At 33.8% G+C, this 14,981-nt stretch overlaps 1 protein-coding gene across 25 annotated transcripts in view; it reads left to right on the top strand.

Annotated features, from left to right (window-relative positions):
- Window positions 1-14,981, top strand: part of SOX6 (SRY-box transcription factor 6) — a 697,806-nt gene that overhangs the window by 183,080 nt on the left and 499,745 nt on the right. The window lies entirely within an intron of this gene.

The following is a 14,981-nucleotide window of genomic DNA, read 5'->3' on the forward strand; positions in this document are numbered from 1 at the left end:
AATAGCTAAATTATGGAAAGAGCCTAAATGTCCATCAACTGATGAATGGCTAAAGAAGTTGTGGTTTATATACACAATGGAGTACTACGTGGCAATGAGAAAGAATGAAATATGGCCCTTTGTAGCAATGTGGATGGAACTGGAGAGTGTGATGCTAAGTGAAATAAGCCATACAGAGAAAGACAGATACCATATGTTTTCACTCTTATGTGGATCCTGAGAATCTTAACAGGAGACCATGGGGGAGGGGAAGGAAAAAAAAAAGGTTAGAGTGGGAGAGAGCCAAAGCATAAGAGACTCTTAAAAACTGAGAACAAACTGAGGGTTGATGGGGGGTGGGAGGGAGGGGAGAGTGGGTGATGGGTATTGAGGAGGGCACCTTTTGGGATGAGCACTGGGTGTTGTATAGAAACCAATTTGACAATAAATTTCATATATTGAAAAAAAAAGTTGGGTTTGAATCTTAATTAAATCTTCATCTATTTAAAAATTATTCAAATTTATTTTTATTTTTAAAAAATTTGAAAAAGCTTTTATTTAAATTCCAGTTAATTAACATAAAGTGAAATGTTAGTTTTAGTTGTATGATATAGTGATTCAACACTTCCATACAACACCTGGTACTTATTACAAGTGCCCTCCTCAATCCCCATCACCTATTTAGCACATCCCCTTGCCCCTGGCCTCTCCTCTGGTAACCATAAGTTTGTTCTGTATCATTAAGTGTCTTCCCCCTCTCCTTTCTCATTTGTTTTACAGTTTCTTAAACTCTACACATAGGTGAAATGCTATGATATTTGTCTTTCTTTGACTGACTTATTTCGTTTAGCATAATATTGTCTAGCTCCATCCATGTTGTTGCAAATGGCCAGATTTCATTCTTTTTAATGGCTGAGTGCTATTTGATTGTGTATGTGTATCTATCCATCTATTTCTATCTATCCCTTATCTTCTTTATCCATTCATCAGTTGATGGACACTTGAGCTGTTTCCATAATTTGGCTGTTGTAGATAATGCTGCTATAAACATCAGGGTGCATGTATCCCTTTAAATTAGCATTTTTTTATTCTTTGGGTAAATACCTACTAGAGCAATTGCTAAAGTCAACAATACAAGAACAACAGGTGTTGGCAAAAATATGGAATAAAGGCAACCCTTGTGCACTGTTGGTGGGAATGCAAACTGGTGCAGCCACTCTGGAAAGCAGTATGGGGGTTCCTCAAAGAATTAAAAATAGAACTACCCTTTTAATTCTTTTTAAATAAAAAGCCTTTTTTCTTCTGATTCTACAAGAAATGAATGTCAATGCATGTAAAAAGTCCAGGGAAAAAAAAGAAAGAATAGAGAAAAAGAGAAAGTTTAATTTATAATATTTTTTTTAATGTTTATTTATTTTTGAGAGAGAGAGAGAGAGAGTGAGTGGGTGAGGGGCAGAGACAGAGGGAGACACAGAATCTGGAGTAGGCTCCAGGCTCTGAGCTGTCAGCACAGAGCCTGACGTGGGGCTCAAACATATGCACCATGAGATCATGACCTGAGCTGAAGTCAGACACTTAACCTAGTGAGTCACCCAGTTACCCCTAATTTATAATCTTAACACTCATGGATAACCTTTTGCTGCATATCTTTTCTTTTTCTAATTATGCATATATATGTATACATTTATATGTAGACCTCAACACTCATAAATTACATTTTGCAGTGTATATATTTTTTGTGTTCATATGCATACATACCCATATAATAATTTATATGTTTTTATATTAATGGAAAAAATATATATGCTTCCTAAGCCTTCACTGTCCACTCCTTCCCCCCAGTAACAATAGGCTGCAGATATCTTCCTTGTTGATCAATATGGATATATACCACAATTAAATGATTGCATTATACTCTATTTTGTGGTTGTACTCTACTTATTCTATTTTTTTTTTTTAACGTTTTATTTATTTTTGAGACAGAGAGAGACAGAGCATGAACAGGGGAGGGTCAGAGAGAGGGAGACACAGAATCGGAAACAGGCTCCAGGCTCTGAGCGGTCAGCACAGAGCCCGACGCGGGGCTCGAACTCATGAACCGCGAGATCATGACCTGAGCGGAAGTCGGCCGCTTAACCGACTGAGCCACCCAGGCGCCCCGTACTCTACTTATTCTAATATTTATGAACCTTTTGTTGTTTCCAGCTACTTGCTAGTATAAACAATATTTCAGTGAACATTTTTGTACATATGTCCTTGTGCAATAATTTACTTAGGATAAAATAGAAATAGAGTTTTTTAATCAAAAGACATGTACGTTAAAAATTTGGATGTATTAAAATGGGCAGTTTTTACTTTTTTCTTACACTTTTTCATATTCAATTTTTTTTCTAAAAGTGATACAGGGAATGCAGAATTGTCCAATTGCCCTCTAAAAATTTTGTGGTATGTTACATTCTCATCCATGAATAGGAGTGCCCAATTCCTCATGCTCATAAACATTAAATATTAACAATATTTTAAATTTTTGCTAAAAATGTTATCTTTTATTGAGGTATGTTTTGTTGTATTATGTAGCATTTTAGAAATGTATTGTGATATTGAGTACATTTTTTAGCTTATTGCTTTTTCCATTTTCTCATTTGTAAATATTCCAGTTATTTTTATGGCCTATTTTTCTATTTTTTTCTTATTGATTTTTGAGTTTTAAGACTCCCTTTTGTTATACCATACCAAAAATATACTTTTTTCAGTTTGTGGTTTGTGTTTTAACTTTGTTGATGGTCTTCTTTTTAATATAGAAGTTAAAAAATTTTAATGTAGTCAATTTATTAATCTTTTCCCCATTTTATTAATTTATTTTTGTTTTTTATTAAAAAAATTTTTTTTAACATTTACTTATTATTGAGAGACATAGCGTGAACAGGGGTAGGGCAGAGAGAGAGGGAGACACAGAATCGGAAGCAGGCTCCAGGCTCTGAGCTGTCAGCACAGAGCCTGACCCTCTGTCAGAGCTCAAACTCACAAACCACAAGATCATGACCTGAGCCGAAGTCGGACGCTTAACTGACAGAGCCACCCAGGCGCCCCAATCTTTTCCCCGTTTTAATGTGATGCTTAGGTATTTCTTATCTAAAAAAGTATAATCTTTATATTATGTAAGTCATTTAGATTTTTTAAAAGATTATTTATGTTTTTGGTTTTTACATTTAAATAATTCATATGGAATTTATATTAGTATAAAGTGGTAGGGATTTAATGCAGTTTTTTCCCCTAAATGTCTACCTCTCTTCATTGAATAGTTTATTATTTATTGAATAGTTTATTATTTCTCCACTGACTTGAAGTATCTTATATAATAGAGTCTTCTATAAACTGCCATTTGTTTTTAGATTTTCAGAAAAATTTATCTGCCTGTCATTCTGTGCCAGTAATGCATTATTTAATTATTGTACTTGTGTAATATTTACATTAATATTTTTAAACCTAAAATTTATTTAGATTATTTTATTCTTGGAAAGAGATTAAATTTCTATATTTAATTTTTGAAATCACCTCAAATATACATTGTTTATTTGATGTATAATATAGCATCCTTGGCCTTAGAATATTTCTTTTAGTTTTATAAGTTTTCATATTGTGTATGTGATATATATGATAAAAATTTTCATTTTTTAAGAAGAAGCATTTTGTCAAGTAAAATTGTTTTTAAAGTAAAAATGCTTTTAAAATTGTTTCTTTGTCAAGTAAAATTTTTCTGGGAAGCTACTCTGAGCTAGAAGATGCAAGGAGGCTTTGAATTATAGGCTGATGTGTGGACTTGGGGTAGGACCTGACCCAGAGAACTCTGGTGGTTGAAACACAGGAGTAGGGTCAGAGTACAGAAATGGTGGGATTTAGAATCTCTTAAAAGAAGCTCTTTTACCACAGGTTTTAAATGGGCTAGATTCTGAAATATTAAGGAATGTTATTTAAACGCAGTAAGGACAGGGTACTAGTTTTGAAATCAGAGATTGTGAATTTGAGTGCCAACCCTGCCAATTTACTACCTTTGTGAATATCTAATCCCATTGAGTTTCATTTTTTTTCATTTATAAAATGAGGATAGTAATCCCATCACAAAGTAAATAGGATTTAATGAGAAAATAAATAAATAAATAAATAAATAAATAAATAAATAAATATCAATGGTTGACCTATAGAATTTTCTTTATAATGCTTGATCTTTTTTTTTTTTTTTTTTTTTTTTAAATTTAGGTCTGGGATTTGAGTATTGGAGAGCTCTGTGAATTTCTTCCATCTCCTCACATTAAAAAAGGCAGTGGTTTTTGTCCCATTGCTAGCATGAGAGCATTAATGTAGGGAAATGAGAATTATGTAGTGTGTAGCAGGGTATTTTCCCTATGGATAGCTACAGAAACACACACACACACACACACACACACACAGAGTTCCATCAGTCTCATCGTAGATCTCAGAAAAAGAAAGGGAAATTTGGAAGATTCCAGGACAAGAAGATATAGAAATTGGCAATTGATTGGAACTGGGGAAGATGGGGAAATGCTGGCACTGGAGAAATGTATTTAAGAATCCAGTGATTTAACCCATTTTCATTTTGCAAAGCGTCTTTTATCAAATGAGTTAAGTGAGAGAGCAACGTATTGAAACTGATATATTATGAGAGAAGTGAATGCCAAGTATCCCATTCTACAGATGAAGTGACAGGTGATTATGTCCCTCACAGAATGAACATAAGCCCAGTGATTGGAAACTCTGACTTAAAATGAAAGCTCTGTCACTAATTTTTCATATGGTCCTACGTGAGTTATGTGTCTATTTTGTTGTCTGTAAACTTGGATGCATCTCATCCTGGTATCCCTGTTATTTTTCATATAGGAAGTGAGCTAATATCTGATAGATGCCAGGTGGACTGTACAGAGAAATCTTTAAGATATTATGAAGAATCTGCAGTAAAAGGATAAGGATCTTTCCACATGATTCTCTTCATTTGTTTCTGTGTTTTTGAGAGTGAGCAAAAGACTTATTAAGTCTGAGAAAAGACTAAACTATAGTGTATAATTGAGCTCCCCTTGAGTATGCGGTGTGTAGTTATTGAGTGTGATGATGAGGTAGCATTGCCAAGGACACAGCTCTTGCGTCACGAATCCTTGAGACATTCTTCTTTAAAATATGGGTGGTTATATTAGCTACCGGTCATTGGTGTAAGTTGTGACTTGGGCGTATTTCAAGGAAAAAGCAAAAAGAGAAATACATTTATAGAAACATTTCATTTAGCATGTTCATATCTAATCATTACTAAAACTTTGGAGGGTAAATGGTAGTATCTCCATTTTCTTATGCATTTTATTTATTTATTTATTTATTTATTTATTTATTTATTTATTTATATTTTAAGGATTTTTAAAAAGACTTTATTTTTAAGTAATCTCTACATCCAAAGTGGGGCTTGAATTCACAACCCTGATATCAAGAGTCACATGCTATACTTGATTGAGCCAACCAGGCACCTCTCTTATTCATATTCTTTATTTCAGAAAACGAGATTATATAGTTTTATAATCTGTTTTCTTCACCTAACACATTTCACACAAAACTAATTATTTGTCCGCTTTACTAGGCTATGAGCTTCTTGAAGTTATGAACCCTATTCATTTTTGTTTTTTTAGTGCTTAACATAGTGCATGGTGCAGAGCAAACATTTAGTAAGTGATGAATAACTGTGATTTATTCTAGGAATCAGGACTCTTAGATAATTGGCCCAGAGTCACCAGATCTATTTTTCTCTTCTTTTAGCATCTCTCCCCTTTTCAATTTCTATCACGAACTGAGAAATGCTTATAAAGTGCTATATGCATGCTACGTAGCAAGTTCAGACCATGTTAACTCTGCATTCACATAAGTTGTTCTGGTCTGAATCCAGTTGATAATGCAGCTGTTATTTTTATAATCTTATTCTAAGTACATATTTGCACAACAGGCGGTGTCAACTCATCTAAGTAACTTGGTGTTATTTGCCTGATACTTTAAATGGCAGAGCTCCATTATTGAAGTCATTATTTGTGGTTAAGAGGGAGTGGTACTGAGAATGGAAACAAGAAGAGTTTCTTAAGATGAGTGTCAAAACGGACCCTTTTTAGATGTCTTCAAATTTATCTTGATTTAACTACCTAGAACAAGTGCAAAGAACAGTCCTTCCTCCTTTTCTATCAGTTTACTCTATAGAAAATAGTGGGCTGATTTAAAAAAAACTATGGGCTTAGAAATTAGTACTTTTTGCAAGTTTTTATTAAGTGAATGCTTTTAAAATGTTCTGAGACTTTATTTTGTGAACAGAATGTGGGAGAGAAAACTCAGCAGGGATGGAATCCTTTCCTCTTTCTGGGTACGATAATGCACTGCAAATGTTGAGGCTATTCTAACTATAATATTTATCTTACAATGAATCCAAATTGTCAGTTGCTGGAGATCTGGAATTGTGCTTTATTATTCTGTATCCCTAGAGGTCCCAATTCATGGTATGCATCCTGTGGGCCCTCAGAAATGTTAATTAAATTGCTGGAGAATTGCTTGTGTCATTCTCAGATTGAAAAAACAACAACAACATCCTGCAATAATTTAGACTTAATTTTTAAGTTAAATTCCTGTGTTTAGTTTCTAATCCTCCTTTCATTTAAAAAACACTTTATTTTTTAAAAATAGGAATTCCAAATCATTGAGAATCTTTTCTGTAAGATAAAATATTTTATGGAGTTACAAGATTTTGATTTATGCACAAAAGTTTTTGTGAGCTTACCCACATTTACACAGTTGCCCTTTAACCCAACAGTTATTGAATTTTAGTGTGCATAGGAATTAACTGGGGGCTATGATCTAAGATAGATTCTTAGGCCATACTCTCAGAATTGCATAATCAACAGGTTTGGGTGGGACCCAACAGTCTTTTTTAAAAATTATTTTCTTTAAGTTCATTTATTCATTTTTGAAGAGAGAGAGAAGTGCACACATGCACATATGCAGGGGAGGGGCAGAGAGAGCGTGAGAATCCCAAGCAGGCTCCATGCTGTTAGCATGGAGCCACGCATAGGGCTCAATCCCACGAACCATGAGCTCATGACCTGAGCCAAAACCAAGAGTCAAACACTTAACCGACTGAGCCACCTGGAAGCTCATAAAAATTAATTTTAATAAGCATCCCAGCAGTTCTGATATAGGGAGTCTGAGGATTATGTTTTGATAATCACTTTTTTCTCCAGTCCTACTCACACAAGACTTTCTCTGAATTTTGTTACGAAATTGATACCATGTATGTCTGAAATCAGATAGGCTGCAAGAAAAAAAGGTGTATTAAAAAACACAATGATAGGAGTTATTTCCAAGAAGTATATTTTACAAAGAATAGCATGGATGTGAAAGAAGACATGAAAGAGAACAAGTTTATGGAGTGAAAAGTTACAAAACATATTCCAAATTTTTTGGCCCATAGCTCATTTTTTCTTTGATTCTGGTCAAGTGACCTTGCTGCCTTATGTTGTGTTTATGAATTTTTTTATAGTCAAGACCTCAAAATATAAGAGTTTTTGGGATTAAGTTACACAATGATTTTGTAAATAGGTTTTGGAAGTTTGTGGTCTATATTTTGGTCTTGGTTCATAGCAATAAGCAATAAGCCTTTGTAAAGTGTAAGACGTGCTGTCTTCTTCTAAATAATCTCATTCATTTTTCATGTAGACACAATTTTTATACTGACTTTCTTGTTCACAGATAGATCATCTTGAATTGTTATTTCAGGAGAGCACTAAAATTTTGTCAGTTGTGAAAATGTGTCAATCTTATGATTGACTATTCTGGTGCACATGTTGGTAGAGGTGAACTGGTGGGCCTAAGAAATGCAACATTAATTTCTTCTCTTCTGATCCAGAAATACTTTAATTTCTCTTCTTCTGACCCAGAAATACCTTAACCTGACCATCTACAATGTGTTAAAGTAGGCTTAGGAAATGTTACATTAAAGTGTAAGTATGTGCTTCCCAGTGGATGTGGATAAAATATAAAATTGTAAAATCTTAGAGTGGTAGGGACTTTGAGAGGAAACTGGCATAGTAGTTCTTAAGCACCATCTACCTCTAGACTGGCTTTGTTTTGGGAAGAAGAAAGAGCAACTGACTTGCAATCAGTATTTACCATATTACACTCAACTGCGCTATATACCTCTTTGTTGGCTTGAAAATATTAAACTAGATAGTTTCCTTAGCTTCAAAATGGAGTATCAGAATGATAAGCTGTTATCAAAATGTGGTCCACGGACACTTGGGAATCCCTGAGACCCTTTGAGAGGTCTGAAAAGTATAAATTATTTTCATCATACTACCAAGGTGCTATTTGCCTGTTCACTGTGTTGACGTTTACACTGAGGATGGAAAGCAATTTGGGGCAAAATTGCTGGTGCCTTAGCACAATCAAGGCACTGGCACCAAATTACATTACTAGTCATTGAATTTTTTTTTTTTAATCATCACTACTCACACATGAAAAAGCTGGTTTTGCTTAAGAATGTTGTAGGTGAAGCAGGAGAAATGATAGATTTTATTAATTCTTGACCCTTGAGCATATTTTCTAATATTTTGTGATGAAATGGGAAGTATATGTTTCTTGAGGAAAATCATATGTGTGATTGAGTTGCAAGCTGAACTAACTACTTTTTTTCATAGAACCTCATTTTTACTTGAAAGAATAACCAAAAGACACACAGTGGTTGCTTAGACATCTGCTTGGCAGACATAGTCTCAAAAATGAGCAAAGTGAATCAGCCAGCCATTATAAGAAAAGCAACTGACACTGCTGTCAATAATAAAATTTGAACTTTCAAGAAAAAATTAATAGTTTGGAAAACTTGTATCCACCATCATGAACTTGATGACTTCCCAATACTTAGAAACTTTTCTGATAAGATTGGTGGTGATATTAACAAATGTGATTTTTAAAAAACTGAATAATGAAATATGTCAATGTTTTGAAAATCTACACAACTCAGCGTACTGATATTTTCCCAAATGAACCAATGCATGATGATACAAAATCATGCAAAGGTAAAAGATGCATTTAAAGATCAGTGGGTTTTAAAAGTAAGAGAATACAAAAAGTTCATTGATATTCAGGCTTCAAATTTCATATTGCAATTAACCTTTGAGAAACTATTACTTGTCAAATTTTGATATCAAAGAAGAATAGCTCCAGTTGTCTGGAAAGGCTATTGAAACACTCTGCCTCTTTCCAACTTAATATCTGTGTGAAGTTGGATATTTTCACATGCTTCTACCAAATCAACATCTCACAATAGATTGAATGCAGTGGCACCTATGAGAATCTAGCTGTCTTTTATTAAAGAGATTTGCAAAAATGCAAAACAATGCCTGTCTTCTAATTTTTTTATTGTGGCAAATATATTTTAAAACTTATGCTTTTGTGTTACTATGCAATAGGCTCATCATTGAATGATTATTATTTATTTTAAATGAATAATCTTTTTTCTCAAATTTAGTTTCTAATATAATATTGATAAAAGTAACCATAGCCCTTTGGGATTTTCAATAATTTTTAGAAATGTGAAGGAGTCCTGGGGCGCCTGGGTGGCTTGGTTGAGCAACCGTCTTCGGCTCAGGTCAGGATCTTGCAGTTCGTGGGTTTGAGCCCTGCATCGGGCTTCGTGCTGACAGCTCGGAGCCTGGAGCCTGTTTCGGATTCTGTGTCTCCGTTTCTCTGTCCCTTCCCCGCTCATGCTCTGTCTCTCTTGTCTCTCAAAAATGAATAAATGTTAAAAAAAAATTAAAAAAAAAAAAAAAGAAATGTAAAGGAGTCCTGAGACCAAAGTGTTTGAGAACCATTGGACTAGATGGTCTCTAAAGTTTATTTCAACTAATATTTAGAACATGCAACCATTCTGAGGCACCTGGGTGGCTCAGTTGGTTAAGCATCCGACTTCGGCTCGGGTCATGATCTCACAGTCTGCGAATTAGAGCCCCGCCTCGGTCGCTGTGCTGACAGCTCAGAGCCTGGAGCCTGTTTCAGATTCTGTGTCTCCCTCTCTCTCTGCCCCTCCCCTGCTCATGCTCTGTCTCTTTCTCAAAAATAAATAAAAACATTAAAAAAAACATGCAACCATTCTAATGTAGCATTACTCCTGTAAGAGATCTTAGACATTTTTCTCTGAATGCTTCTCAATGTCCCTTCTGAGTAGCCCTCAGTACTGAAATCATATTGAAGATGTAGGTTGAGTAGCATAGAGTACATGAATAGGCTATTAGAAGTAGGCTTTAATAATAATTATCTTTGGAGATTTTTAAAAATGTTTATTTATTTATTTTGAAAGAGAGAGGGATCCCAGTGATTAATTTTATGACTATTCTAAATTCTTGTTCTGTTATATTGCTTAAATTGTTTTTGATCAATTCATTAGCTATCGCTACTTCCTGGAGTTTCTTTTGAGGAGAATTCTTCTGTTATGCTAAGTGAAATAAGTCATACAGAGAAAGACAGATACCATATGTTTTCACTCTTATGTGCATCCTGAGAAACTTAACAGAAGGCCATGGGAGAGAGGAAGGAAAAAAAAAGTTCGAGAGGGAGGGAGCCAAACCATAAGAGACTCTTAAAAACTGAGAACAATCTGAGGGTGATGGCGATGGGAGGGAGGGGAGGGTAGGTGATGGGTATTGAGGAGGGCACCTGCTGGGATGAGCACTGGGTGTTGTATGGAAACCATATTGACAATAAATTTCATTTAAAAAAAAAAAAGAAAAAAAAAAAGAGAGAGGGAAAGTGCAAGTGGGTGGAGGGGCAAAGAGGGAGGAGAGAAAAAATCCCAAGCAGGCCCTGCACTGTCAGCACAGAGCACCACTCGGGGCTTGATCCCATGAACCACAAGATCATGTCCTGAGCTGAGATCAAGAGCCAGACACTTAACAGACTGAGCCATCCAGCAGCTTCACCTTTGGAGATCTTTAAGGGAAAATTCCTATTTCTTTGAGGAAGTAGGTTCTTGTTTCAGGAAAGCAGAGTGTTGAACTAGGTAGCATCTTAAATTGTTGACATTTCAGAAACACTCTTACTTTTGCCTTAGAAGATGGAAATGTTAGTAACTAAACCCTCATTTTCCATTCACTATTGCGATGTTCTTGTTAGCATGTGTGCTAAAAAAAGTTGGGCATTAGCAAAAAAAAATTGGGCATTAACTTGGTATCATTTCCTTTGAAAAATGAATTTCACATTTCACTTTTATAGTTAATTCAAATTCTACATAATTTAGTATAATTGTTAAGAAGGAAAGCTAAGAATTATGGAGTTCAAGACACACCGTTTTTGCCTACTGATGCCATCTATAAAGAATAGAAGTGATGACAATAGTAAATAAGGTTTTATTTTTTAAAAATTGATGCAGGTTGGGGGAAAGTTTCAGTTGTAATGCAAAATAAAATCTCTACAAAAATGTATTTGATCGAATTTGCATACAGGATATTTTTTAATGCCTCCCTAATTTTTATTTTGATGTATAAAAGACAAGACACTGATATCTTTTCAAGTCAGTTGAAAAAATAAATGCTTTAAAGGGAGTTGTTTTAACTCAGAGGTCAATGATTCAATAAATTAAACAAATTTTAATCCTTGACCTGAGTTTGAAACATGTGATACTATAATTTAATGTAAAGGTGAACAAAATTTTGTTACAAGTGTTTTTGGAAGCACTTTAGTACTTAAAAAATACCTTAGAATCATTGACTCTCAGGGTCAGAAGGTCATTTAATCCAACCACTCATTTGATACTTGAACCTTCTTGCTAAATCAAATAATAATAATAATAATAATAATAATAATAATAATAATGGATGGGGATAAAAAAAGAAATAGGTGTGGCTTAGAGATAGCTTTAAGCAAGATTAAAAAAAATCTAGTTTGAAAGCTTTTAAACTTTTAAAGTATAATTATACAGGGAGGTGGCAGTGTTTTTATTTGCTGTTTACTTTTGATCTCTTACCTATTTTTGGTAGAGTGGGACATGCTTTTGTGAAAATGTTTATGGTTTCTTCACTTGATGTCAAGAAAATTGTTTGAAGTTGCCTTGTAATTCAGTGGTTTTTCTTTTTGTAACCTAATTAGTGTTTGGCTTCGGTTGCCAAATTAAAAGCAAGTTAGTCTGGATTTGGGTGACTGCTTTTGAATGGATAAGTAATATACTGAATTTTAGAAATAGCTTTATTGTTTGGGGACAAATTAGACATGTTAAGCATAAAAAAATCTAAATAACTCCAGCTTACACGGAAGTTAAAATAAGCTTATGCACTCAATGCTAATATTTTTGTTAAATTGTGCTTTACTTTCTGACACTTGTGTGCATACGTGTGTGTGCGTGTACCCATATTTACTTTTCTATAAATTGATTGGTTATTATATGTGTATTTTTAAATTCAACAATACATTTTGCCATCATTTTTATGTCAATAAATATACATTTATATCATTATTTTTAATGAGTATAGAGTAGTGTTATATGTACATATCATAATTTGTTTATCCAGTTAGTAGGTTATTTCCAATTTGGGGTTGTTATAAAAATTCTGTAATGAACATAAATATTACATATATATTTCTTTTAACATTTTTGTGATTAGTTCTTTAGGATAATTTTTAGAAGTAGTGTTGCAAATTCAAAGGATATCAACATTAAAAAATTTAACACTTACTCTCAAATTACTATTCAGAAAAGTTGTATCCAGTTTATAATCTAATCAATGGTATATGAAAGTATTTTTTTCCCCACACACTCACCAATACTAGTTTTTGACCAGTTTATAAATTATTTTGCCAATATTTTAGGTGAAAACATTTTATTTATATTTCTTTGATTATTAGGCAGATTATAGATATTTTTGTGTTATTGAACATTTGTATTTCTTCATTTATACACTTACTTTTTATATTCTTTTGAAGTGCTTGTAACAATTCACTTTTTATTTAATAAATTAAGGATGTCCAAAAGATTTGACAACCAGAGAATATGAACAATGTCACCATCATGGCCAGATATAATAGCCTGTGGCCCAGGTTGGATTATTGATTCTTTGAAGGATCCTTGAGGGGAAAGGCCATCGCCTTTAAAAAAAAAAAGTTATTGGGGCACCTGGGTGGCTCAGTCAGTTGATCATCTGACTGTTGGTTTTGGCTCAGGTTATGATCCCAGGGTCATGGGATGGAGCCCTGCATTGTACTCCATGCAGGGCATGGGGCCTTCTTAAGATTCTTTCTGTCTCTCGTCCTGCTCCCCTCTCCCACTCACTCTCTTTCCAAAATATAATAAAAAAATGCTGTACTTATTAATTGAGCTATAATTTACATGTAACATATTAGTTTTGGGTTTACAACATAATGATTTTACTTATTTAAAAAAATTTTTGTGTTCATACTGTCTGGCACAATCTCTCACCCATGGTCATTATTTGCTGAGTGAATGAATGAACAGACGGAGGAATGGGACAATCCATGGTGATTGGTGTTCTGAGGATTCATTTTCCTAAACAGATTGTGATTTTCCAGAAAAGATGGTGATTTGCTCTGGCATTTCCTTCTCTAACTTTTTAGTTTTATGCTGCCCTCAAGACCAAAGTAGCCACTTTTATTTTGGAAATGACCTAAACTTTTCTAGTTCTTAAAGAAGTAGCTTACTTTAAATTATTTTTTGTGAGTTAATTCTTAACTCTTTGCCCTTCATAAAATGTTACCTGTTTATTCCTAAATTGTTTGCAGGAAGAAGTATGCATTTAAGTCCTCTTTTTTATAACAATTAACTATGTGACTTTAGAAGCTCATGCTTTTTAAATTGTTTGCTCCAAAATCCACCAATAGTGTAAATCAGCTGATAATGTGAGTCAGAGTTGCTTTTAACATATGTAGTAAGATTGCATTGATATGACAAATGAGATTTATTGACTTCATATTGATGTATATTAGAATATTATTTGCCCTAAATGTCTAGAATCTGATTTGTTCCAATTTTAAATATTTCCAGAGTTAGAGATCTTAACTCCAGAAGAGTCCAATGATTGAGAAAATGAGATACTTGTTAGCTGCAATATTTTTTTGGATGCATTTTATTTTATCCCCCATTATTTAAATGCAAATGAAAGAGATAGGTTATATTGTGTATCTTATGTAATTCTAACTCATACTTTTAAAGGAATGGTTGCCAGAAAGACAAGGTGTGATTATTTTTATAATATACAAGTATTGGATTCTTCCAGATTTTATGCTTTTGGGTATACAGCATTTTGCTATAGATTTATTTTGTGGGTAACTTCAAATTATAATTTACGACTCAGGGCAGGATAAAATGTAAGAATAGCTTATATCAGAACAAGTATTCTTTGCTGGCTTTGAATTGTACACAGAATGTGTCAACATGGTGTTATATAGTGTACCAGATAAAATTGCTCTCCTGAATCTGAAAACATTAGAAAGCTGTGAGGAAGAAATGGGTGTTACACCAAAAGTAAATTCAGAGCTACCTTCCCTGGCCAGACTCTCCTGTACTTCTTACACCCATGGAAGTAGGCATCATAGAATTGTTGGAAACCTGTGAAACTGGAGTGAAGAAGGCCTGTGGAACCATTCTTTACACAGAGAAGGAGGTCTAGAGAAGAAACCTAATAGTGTATTAGCCATCAATACTTAAACCTGTCCAAATGCCCAGGACTTTTATTATTTATCAATCCTGACTGGAAAATAGAATAATTTATCTGGGTCACTTAGGCAAAAACATATTATAGGAGCTGGGGTCAGGGCTGAGTTAGATATTTATTTCATATCTCATATTCAGATGCCTAATTCATTTTAACCATTTGTGCTATAAATATAACGTTGAAAGTGATGTTTCCTACAAAAGATGTTGGTCGAGATTCATTTTTTTTTCCAGAATGAATCTATTTAAATCTAGT

The sequence above is a fragment of the Panthera pardus genome, unplaced genomic scaffold (genome assembly GCF_024362965.1).
Source record: "Panthera pardus isolate Hobbes unplaced genomic scaffold, ASM2436296v1 HiC_scaffold_12, whole genome shotgun sequence".
NCBI lineage: Eukaryota > Metazoa > Chordata > Mammalia > Carnivora > Felidae > Panthera > Panthera pardus.